This window comes from Dreissena polymorpha, chromosome 13 (genome assembly GCF_020536995.1).
Source record: "Dreissena polymorpha isolate Duluth1 chromosome 13, UMN_Dpol_1.0, whole genome shotgun sequence".
Lineage (NCBI taxonomy): Eukaryota > Metazoa > Mollusca > Bivalvia > Myida > Dreissenidae > Dreissena > Dreissena polymorpha.
The window spans coordinates 9,329,557-9,341,210 of NC_068367.1; positions in this window are offsets into that span (position 1 = coordinate 9,329,557).

Below are 11,654 nucleotides of genomic sequence, written 5' to 3' on the forward strand. Positions count from 1 at the left end.
GGAACCGCTTGCAAAAATCACCTTCTAACTATATATGTGGCTGGGAACGAGATTTTGACCAATCTGGTCAAACAAATGACTTTTTTAGTTAGGCATATATTATGAAAGTGCTACATCTGACAAATCAAAATCTTTAATCTGAGCATCAAATTCCTAACAAGAGGCCCATGAGGGCCTGAATCGTTCTACTGCTATGAACCCTGTGCAAGTGGAAATAATAAGATGGAAACTGTGTACTTAAACGCGCAAACAAGGAGTATTTTCTCGAATTCAAGGAGAGATTGTTGTGTACTTATTTCTCCGATACTGCTCATATTTGATAGGGTCCAAGTCCTCATTGATATAAAGATACTGTGCAAATTTGGAAATAATCGGATGAAAACTGTGGAATTCATTGCGTAAACAAGCGGGATTTATAATTTTTCTCATATTCAAGGGGAATTCATTCTGGACTTAATGCTTCGATATTGCTTTTTTTAAAACAAGGGTTGTTTGTAAAACATGCATGCCCCCCATATGGGCTGTCAGTTGTAGTGGCAGCCATTGTGTGACCTTAACCTTTGACCTAGTGACCTGAAAATAAATAGGGGTCATCTGCCGGTCATTATCAATGCACCTATAAAGTTTCATGATCATAGGCCTAATTGTTCTTGAGTTATTATCAGGTAACCATTTTACTGTTTTGAGTCACTGTGACCTTTGACCTTTGACCTGAAAATTAATAGGGGTCATCTGCCAGTCATGATCAACGTACCTATGAAGTTTCATTATCCTAGGTGTAAGCATTCTTGAGTTATCATCCAGAAACCATTTTACTATTTTGAGTCACTGTAACCTTGACCTTTGACCTAGTGACCTGAAAATCAATAGGGGTCATCTGCCAGTCATGATCAATCTTCCTATGAAGTTTCATGATCCTAGGCGTAAGCATTCTTGAGTTATCATCCGGAAACCATTTTACTGTTTCAAGTCACTGTGACCTTGACCTTTGACCTAGTGACCTGAAAATCAATAGGGGTTATCTGCCAGTCATGATCAATGTGCATATGAAGTTTCATGATCCTAGGCGTAAGCATTCTTGAGTTATCATCTGGAAACCATTTTACTGTTTCGAGTCACTGTGACCTTGACCTTTGACCTAGTGACCTGAAAATCAATAGGGGTCATCTGCCAGTCATGATCAATATACCTATGAAGTTTCATGATCCTAGGCATCAGCATTTTTGAGTTATCATCCGGAAACCATTTTACTATTTCGAGTCACTGTGACCTTGACTTGTGACCTAGTGACCTGAAATCAATAGGATTCGAGTCCTCATTAATATCAAGACACTGAGCAAGTTTGAAAAGAATCGGATAAAAACTGTGGACTTAATCGCGTAAACAAGAAAAAGTCTAACGCACGGACGGACAAAAACCACGCCATCCCATTAACTATTCTGGCCTTTTGCCAGTAGAGCTAAAAATGACGAAGTTATGTCATTTTTTATGTGTCATGTCATAAACGCCAAATAGCGTCATTTTTAATGAAATGACGTCTTAATAGACTGATCCCGGAAAAGCACGAGTTAAAAAAAACACTAATCACCCCTGTACAAACAACGCTGGTCCATTATATCAACCAACGATAGCTTCCTTTAAATAATAACGGTTGATAAGGTGTGTGATTTTGCAAGGATTATAAATGGGTCATGTTTATTTGTACCAGCAGATCAGTGGGTTTTTCCAAAAAGTTGCTTTTTCCGGGATACATATATTCAATAAGTATCAGTACATGTTATGTTGATCAGTTCGTGCTGATAATAACTCCATTATTCGCATATGTCGATGAACATAATTGATTAAAAAATACAGAATTAATTGTAGTATGATAAATCATAAATCCTCGTGGTTGCCATGGAAACAAAAATGTTCTTTTTTCATATTTATTACCCTTTTAAAGAATTTAAGACAAAATCATAACAGCAAAATAAAAAAAAAACGCCCTAGACAGATATGGAACATCATAAATATGGATGTTTTGTTAAAAACAGAGAATTATGTATTTAAAAAAACATGTATTATGTTACAGGATGGACAAGAGTTTATGCTTTTGATAATGCAGTCATGTCAAGGATGAGATTAGCATGAAACCAGCAAAGTTCATCGTTGTCTTCAACACTATGGTGACAACAATTAATACATGTATGATAAAGAAATAAATAAGCATTATACTTTTATTATTTGTATTTTTTTTAAATTTAGAACATTGACTATTTTCTGTTCTATGTGCATGTCTGGCAGACATGGCGAAAGACTGTCACAATTTACAGGCCAGACTGGCCTATGAGGAAAAATAATTTACATGCAAGTTGTTAATTTCACATGCCTCAATTTTAAGTGTTTTATCCTGGAGGGACATTGCATAGTAAATTCAAAAAGGGAATGTTAACTCTTTCAGTACTGGAACCGAATTTTGAAGGCCATTGCAAACAGTTCCAAACTGTTTGCTATTCTGATAGTATACTTTGAAAAAAATAATGATGTATTAAAGACAGATTTCAGAGAGAATTATGTACGAAACACGAATATTTTCAACTAGATGATATAAATTTGTTAATAATTTGTTATGCTATTTTCGCAAAGATCAATTTTAAAAAGAAAAATAAAATGATGAAGATTGACAAATATTGCGTGTTATATTAAATATAATTTCAATAAATTGTGGACAAATATGTTGTCTCCATTGTGTATGTATTATTGATGTGTTAGTAGAAGGTTGCTTATAAGTAATCAGTTATTTATATATTTTTATCATTGCAGATCTTCGAAAATGCATTTTGCCAATCCTGGTGCAACCTGAGCTTATCAAGTTTACATCTTACTGTCAGTTTGGGCATTGTGTACATGATACAATGGACAATATATTGTGTTGTGATTGACTGTTTTTTTTAACAGATAAAGTGTTTTATTCCAGACTTAACATGTCATTTTTCATCAAGGAGTAACAAAATTACAATTTTATTGATATGCATGAATTTGTAGTACATAATATCAACAATTTGTATCTTATGTTGTTATTTTTAACAGTCTGGCATCCATAAGTACACATATTAAGCATGTTAAGTATGTTTAGGGAATATAATGTATACATTTTTGTTGTTTCTGCAAACTAACTCAGATACATGAAAATCTGTTTTATGATTAATGATGAAAAACTCACTCATAGTGATCTCACTATAAAATTTTCTGTCCAGTATAATAAATAAATTGTATTGTATGCCTGGTATGTGTTCTAAAAATAAAAAAATGTCTGGCAGTATAGATGCACAACACAAATTGTATCATGATTTATTTTAGTTTCACATTTGTAGCTATACAAACTGTTCAATTTCTGTACACACCTATTTCAAGAAAATGTGCAAACATTTTTTTTTAATTATAAACATATTTATGATGTTCCATATCTGTCTAGGGCATTTTTTTTATTTTGCTGTTATGATTTTGTCTTAAATTCTTTAAAAGGGTAATAAATATGAAAAAAGAACATTTTTGTTTCCATGGCAACCACGAGGATTTATGATTTATCATACTACAATTAATTCTGTATTTTTTAATCAATTATGTTCATCGACATATGCGAATAATGGAGTTATTATCAGCACGAACTGGTCAACATAACATGTACTGATACTTATTGAATATATGTATCCCGGAAAAAGCAACTTTTTGGAAAAACCCACTGATCTGCTGGTACAAATAAACATGACCCATTTATAATCCTTGCAAAATCACACACCTTATCAACCGTTATTATTTAAAGGAAGCTATCGTTGGTTGATATAATGGACCAGCGTTGTTTGTACAGGGGTGATAAGTGTTTTTTTTTAACTCGTGCTTTTCCGGGATCAGTCTATTAAGACGTCATTTCATTAAAAATGACGCTATTTGGCGTTTATGACATGACACATAAAAAATGACATAACTTCGTCATATTTAGCTCTACTGGCAAAAGGCCAGAAGAGTTTATGGGATGGCGTGGTTTTTGTCCGTCCGTGCGTTAGACTTTTTCTTGTTTACGCGATTAAGTCCACAGTTTTTATCCGATTCTTTTCAAACTTGCTCAGTGTCTTGATATTAATGAGGACTCGAATCCTATTGATTTCAGGTCACTAGGTCACAAGTCAAGGTCACAGTGACTCGAAATAGTAAAATGGTTTCCGGATGATAACTCAAAAATGCTGATGCCTAGGATCATGAGCTTCATAGGTATATTGATCATGACTGGCAGATGACCCCTATTGATTTTCAGGTCACTAGGTCAAAGGTCAAGGTCACAGTGACTCGAAACAGTAAAATGGTTTCCAGATGATAACTCAAGAATGCTTACGTCTAGGATCATGAAACTTCATATGCACATTGATCATGACTGGCAGATAACCCCTATTGATTTTCAGGTCACTAGGTCAAAGGTCAAGGTCACAGTGACTTGAAACAGTAAAATGGTTTCCGGATGATAACTCAAGAATGCTTACGCCTAGGATCATGAAACTTCATAGGAAGATTGATCATGACTGGCAGATGACCCCTATTGATTTTCAGGTCACTAGGTCAAAGGTCAAGGTTACAGTGACTCAAAATAGTAAAATGGTTTCTGGATGATAACTCAAGAATGCTTACACCTAGGATAATGAAACTTCATAGGTACATTGATCATGACTGGCAGATGACCCCTATTAATTTTCAGGTCAAAGGTCAAAGGTCACAGTGACTCAAAACAGTAAAATTGTTACCTGATAATAACTCAAGAACAATTAGGCCTATGATCATGAAACTTTATAGGTGCATTGATAATGACCGGCAGATGATCCCTATTTATTTTCAGGTCACTAGGTCAAAGATCAAGGTCACACAATGGCTGCCACTACAACTGACAGCCCATATGGGGGGGGGGCATGCATGTTTTACAAACAACCCTTGTTTAAAAAAAGCATTATCGAAGCATTAAGTCCAGAATGAATTCCCCTTGAATATGAGAAAAATTATAAATCCCGCTTGTTTACGCAATGAATTCCACAGTTTTCATCCGATTATTTCCAAATTTGCACAGTATCTTTATATCAATGAGGACTTGGACCCTATTAAATATGAGCAGTATCGGAGAAATAAGTACACAACAATCTCTCCTTGAATTCGAGAAAATACTCCTTGTTTGCGCGTTTAAGTACACAGTTTCCATCTTATTATTTCCAAACTTGCACAGGGTTCATAGCAGTAGAACGATTCAGGCCCTCATGGGCCTCTTGTTAGGAATTTGATGCTAAGATTAAAGATTTTGATTTGTCAGATGTAGCACTTTCATAATATATGCCTAACTAAAAAAGTCATTTGTTTGACCAGATTGGTTAAAATCTCGTTCCCAGCCACATATATAGTTAGAAGGTGATTTTTCAAGCGGTTCCGTAGTGTAGTGATTACACGCTCGCTTCACATTTGAGAGGTCCAAGGTTCGAGCCCCTGTAGAATCAAATTATCTTATTTGTGTTTTATGTTAACTTTTTTGTTTTGATGTAGACATTTTAGTTTAAATAAATATGCTGTTTTATTTTAACCATTTTTTTGTTTTTATTATGCCCATGAAATATATGTCTGAGAGGGTGGGGGGGGGAGGGGGTTCGTAAACACATTAAAACTTAAACATTACATTTTTATTAAAATTAATGGATGCCGCGTGGTGACAACGTTAATTAAAATTTCTTACATCACTTAAATATCTTATAAAAAATACACGTGTTTTTATATTAACAAATAAATGCAAACAACACATCTTTTATGCATGTATTTTTGTTGTTGTTTATGGTTGTATATCATAGGCCCTTTGTACTATCCCTACCACATATAGAGCGCGAAGCGCGACACGTATTATTGATTGTAACAATCAGTTGTTATAAAGGAAGCAGCCGCTTATCAAGGAGGAGCTGTGTCACAGCAACCCGTTTCCCTAGAGTCAAGCATTCCTCGGAGTTTTTTTTAAGAACCACATACAGAGCGCGAAGCGCGACACGTATTATTATCCATGGTATGGACCCTTTGGTATGGACTTTTTTAGGTGACACTGTCAATGCGCATTTTGTGACACTTTTTCCGTTCGTTAATAAGCGCGAAGCGCGACATGTATTACTTTCCAGGTGGTATGAACCCTTTGGTATGTACTTTTTTAGGTGACACTATCAATGCGCATTTTGTGAGATGAAGCAGATTTTTGGTAAACCTACACAGTTCTGTTCCATTAATGAAAATTGCACACGGATTCCAGTAAAAAAAGGAAACCAATGTTGATAAATGAACTATGGAATAATTGGGGGTTACAACACAAAATCATAGATAATGGTTATTTGGGGGTTATAACACAACATCATAGATAATGGTTATTATGGGGTTATAACACAAAATCATAGATAATGGTTATACCAGTATCTTTTTCTATTTTGTTTAAAATAATCGGCCAATATATTTATATTTACAAAAAAATCGTTCCATGTAACTTCATTGAGTGCCTTTTACACTGAAATTCCCGACGCCCTTTGATGCTTTGCATCAATACTTATCTTGTAAGTTATTATAACGCTATATATTTATCTGTGACGTTACATCATTTGTAGTAAACAAAAATCTAGCGTTCATGTCTGGAAGCAATGTTTGTTGGCATTGTTTATTTGCCTCTTCTTTTCACAATATGTTCGAGTTCTAAATTCCATTTTGTTTGAATAGTTGGAATATTACTATTTTGAATTAATATTTTATAAATATGTTTATCTTCTTTAGGACTGGTTACTATTTTCTTTATATAAGTCGGCAATACAGGCCCTTGGGTTTTATTGTTTAAATTTGACTCGTTATGAAAATTTACAATGTATCTTCTTATAATGCTGTTTAATCCTTGGTATAATAGGGAATTAACATGTGTTCCTAGAAGTAATTCCAGAGATTCTTAGGAAATAAAACAATCACTTTCTATCATTATGTCTCTAACAAAACGGATACCTCTTTCATATAAACTTTTCATATGAATATGACTGTTGTTCAGTTTAAAATTATGATTATAAAATAGTGGCATGTCCAGAATATCATCACTTTTTATTATTGGCAGCTTTTACAAGCATACTGTTTTTATAAGAGTTTGCATTCAATTGAAAATGTAATGTTTTTAAATACAACGACAAAAGCGGCTACCGTGTAATAATATTTTTTATCAAAATGTGCTCAGAACCTTGTAAACAGTGAGTAATCAATGACACAGTGTTGAATGATTTTTTAACTGCCATGTTTTCTTTATAGCATCATAACGCGTTATGCCTACAATACACTTCTAACATTTGGCTATTGCTGCAAAAATGACGATATGAAGAATGTTGACATTCCCTAAAAACGGCCGAAAAAACGCCAAACAAAAACTCAAAAATAGTAACGGTTCCAATCCATGTTCGCAGAAACGCGGACTGATGATGGATTTATGGATTAATTAAGCGTTCTCTTAGTGCAACAAAAATGGAGGGGATCAGTACTTGTACAAAAGGTCATGAATCCGCATGCAGTGTTTATTGTGAAGTTTGTTGTAATGTGGACACAAGCAAATGAACAATTGCAAACTGTTATTTTTTAGATTTTGATTAACAGTTTCAATCTTTTATTTCATGCTGTCACTAAAATAACGTTTTATTTGTATATGTTTGTACATTCTAAGAATAATTAAGACTATTTTATACCACTAAAGGCATGCAGAGTTCACTAACTGTAGCATTTGCTTAAAGATTCAATTGTTTGCATCGTGCGCTTTAAATGCCGTGCATCAAAATATGATGAAACGCAACAATAAATATTGATTAAGCAAATTGTATTTAAAATGGGAAATAATGGCATTGAGAGTACTGCGATTCATTACTGTTTTTTTATTTTTTCTAATGCCATTTTATTACGTCTTAGTTTCTATACATGTATTGTAATTGTAAAACGTTAACCTTATATGATTATGATGATTACTACGTATAAAATTTAAAAAAATAAGTATTGTTACTATTATTGTTACTAGTATTGTTATTATTCCCACGCTTTTAAAAGCGTGGGGACATTGTATTGATCTTCATATTTCTGTCCGTCCGTTCGGCCACTATCTCTTCCTACACTATTAATACTAGAACCTTGAAACTTACACACATGGTAGTTATGAGCATATGTGCGACGGTGACGGCGACGGAATTTTGATCGGACTCCTGTGTCAAAAGTTATGGGTAAATAAATGGGTAAAATGGTTAAAAAAACTCATTTTACTAACAATATGCGACGCACATGATTATATTTTTTGACCTAGGGATCAGATCAAAATTCTTAAAAGTGCAACGTCGCACATATGCTAATAGCTACTATTTGTGTAAGTTTCAAGGTTCTAGTGCTAAAAGTGTAGGAGGAGATAGTGGCCTACCACGTCTATCCAAAATTTTGTTTTAACATAACTTCTACATTAATTCACCAATTGACTTCAAATAAATACTGAACATCTCTTATGACAACTCGGTATATATCGACCATCTATGTCCACATTACCCACCACAGGGCCATTTTTTTCGTACCCATTTTTTTTTCGTTGCCAAATTTTTTTCGTACCCAATTGTTTGTTCGTACCCAAATAATTTTTCTTACTCAAATCCTCTTTTGTACTCAATTTTTTTTTCGTACCTTAAATTTTGTTTTAACAAAACTTCTTCAGTTATTCAAAAATTGACTTCAAATTGATGCTGAAACTCTCTTATGACAACACTGTCTATCTCGACCATCCATGGCCACATTACCCAACCCGGGGCCAACCCACATAGGCCTTGCCCACCCAAAAATGCCTTTTAATATAACATCTGTACGGCGTGGGGATACGTGTCGGCCTCTGCCGCGCCACTTCTAGTTATGTTTTGGTTGGGTTGATGTACTTTTGTTCTAGGCACTTGTAACATTACAGTCTAGCAAAACGGAATTACGTCTTCATATTTTTTCGGCAACGCAGAACACACAAGGATCGCGATGGAAACCGAAGGATCGCATTATCAAAGCTTAAAAGTCGTCCACGGTTTCTCAGAAACGGATTGGGTCACATATTGAATGAAACTGTTTTATCACATGCCGTAAAATATGAATACCGAGGTCATCTTACCGTAGAAAAATGCAAAAGGACCTCTATAGGCCATTTCCTAATAGGGGTCTCCATGGGATTAATTTTCACCTATACCAAGTTGTTCAGTAACTCAAGTAAGTAAATTTTGTCACTTGTCCTCAAAGATAAACTCAATTGAAAGTGTTCATATCAACCAGTTTCCATGGCAACCGCCACTCAAAATTGGAAAACGGACCAGGGCGACTATATCACATCATTATTATATTACATCTTATCGTAATACAAACAAATTAGCGTTTAAACAAAGGCAACACATTGTGCTTTATTTTAAAAACAAAATTATACATTTATCTCATTTGCATATTCATGAATATTAATAAGAAACTAACACAATCGGGAAAAATAGAAAAATATCACTATATTGACTGAAATATTTTAAGAACAGATTGTTTGCAGTAAATATGTGAATGTGCGCATAAGCCACTACTTGCAGACATTCGAAAAGAGCGATAAAAAGGACATTTATTGAAGCTAAATAGATCTAACACGCCCCGAAAAGTGGGTGGGGTAAATATTAAAAACAAGGAAAATAACATAATCTCTTCCTATTAGATATTTAGTTGCTCATTGCTGCTTTTACGTGTTCTTTTAATTTAATTATACTGTTGAAAAGTCTTCATCGCCAACTCTTTGCGTTTCAGTATCACTTTCATCAGTGGGATTATCTTCGAGCACATTTGCCATGTCCTCAAATACATCAATAATGTGAGGCGGGAGTATATCTCAATCAATCCAAAGAGGTTCAATCAGGCCTGTATCAGTGTTTTTGGTCCATCCATGTCCCTCCTTTGCAAGTGATATATCTGGATAGGGTATGTGTGACCTTTGACATATGCCAACTTGATAATTCACGCTACAGATGTGTTGCAGGAGACATTGCTTACAGGGAGGTAACACAGAGAAGTCTACATTCTTTGACGCATTTGGGCTATTATCACAGACCTCCTTTATTTTCAGAAAACGCAATTTAGTCGATTCTAGCATTTCCATACATGACACACGTGAATATATCTCATTCACCCACTACTTCGTCTGCAACTGTCCATGTATTTCCTTAAAGCAGCCATTGGAGCATCGGTTCGTGGCCTTTTTTCCATCAACGTAATAGGTTTTATATGCCCCTTTCCTTTGAAAGCGCTTGTTGTGTCACTACCACAGTATGTATGTATACCTAAAAGTGCTAATCTGAACTCTTCAGCTAATCACGTAGTAACTGCATTCATGTCAAATAGTTTTCTATGATTGCCAGCACCAGTGTCAAAAAGTATCTGGCAACCGTCAAATAATTGAATGTAGTACAAAATTATGAAGATTAAGTAACTATCATGGGTTCGAATTTAAATAGTGTTGTTACCGTGTTCTTTCCCATACAGGGCATACATAATAACTTTAGTGTCGATTCCCTCTTGTTTCGATTTCAGGTCTTCAATACGTGTCTTTTCAGTGGTTTCTCCATCCCTTGTTGTGAACTGAAAGACTTCTCCTTTACAAACCATAATCACATTCCTGCCCTCTACTTTATTTGCATATTCATCGCTCTCCCATGACTTGCACATGATCTTCCCAAGTTGTTGCTTGTTATCATCAAGGGTCTGTCAAAGAAATGGAAAGGAAACGTCGCAGGCGTGGAAAAAAACTTCTGGTCAAAGGCGAAAACACCAAAAATAAACCCGGCAGATTAGAAAAATTTCCTCACAAATTTCGTACCCAATTTTTTTTCCTACCCAAATTTTGTTACGTATCAAACTTTTATTTCGTACCAAAATTTATTTTTTGCATAATTTGTTCGCACCCAAATGTTTTTCGTACCCATTTTCTTTCGTACCAAAATTTGTTTTCGTACCTAATTTTTTTTTCGTACTCAATTTTTTTTTCGTACCAACATTTTTTTCGTTCCCAATTTTGTTTCGTTCCAAAATTTTGTGTTCGTACCCATTTTTTTTTTCGTACCAACATTTTTTTCGTTCCCAATTTTGTTTCGTTCTCAAATTTTGTTTTCGTACCCAATTTTGTTTTCGTACCCAATTTTTTTTCGTTTTTTTGGGGGGTATAATTTTTTCGTAACCAAAATGTTCGTACCCAATTTTTTTGGTACCCAAAATTTTGTTTTAACATAACTTCTTCGTTTATTCACCACTTGACTGTAAATTAATACTGCACATCTCTTATGACAACACGGTCTATCTCGTCCACATTACCCATCCCCCGGGGCCCCACCAACATAGGCCTTGCCCACCCAAAAGTGCCTTTTAATGTAACATCTATGCGGCGTGGGGATACGCGTCGGCCTCTGCCGCGCCGATTCTAGTTTAAGGTGTTTCTCTTCTGGTTAAATTCAATACATATCTTAAACCATATGAGCTAATAACACACTGGTTGTTCGGTTGTTCACATCTCGTTTTTATACATGTAATTATACTTTAAATTTACGGTTAGGTAATACGTAATTTTATTA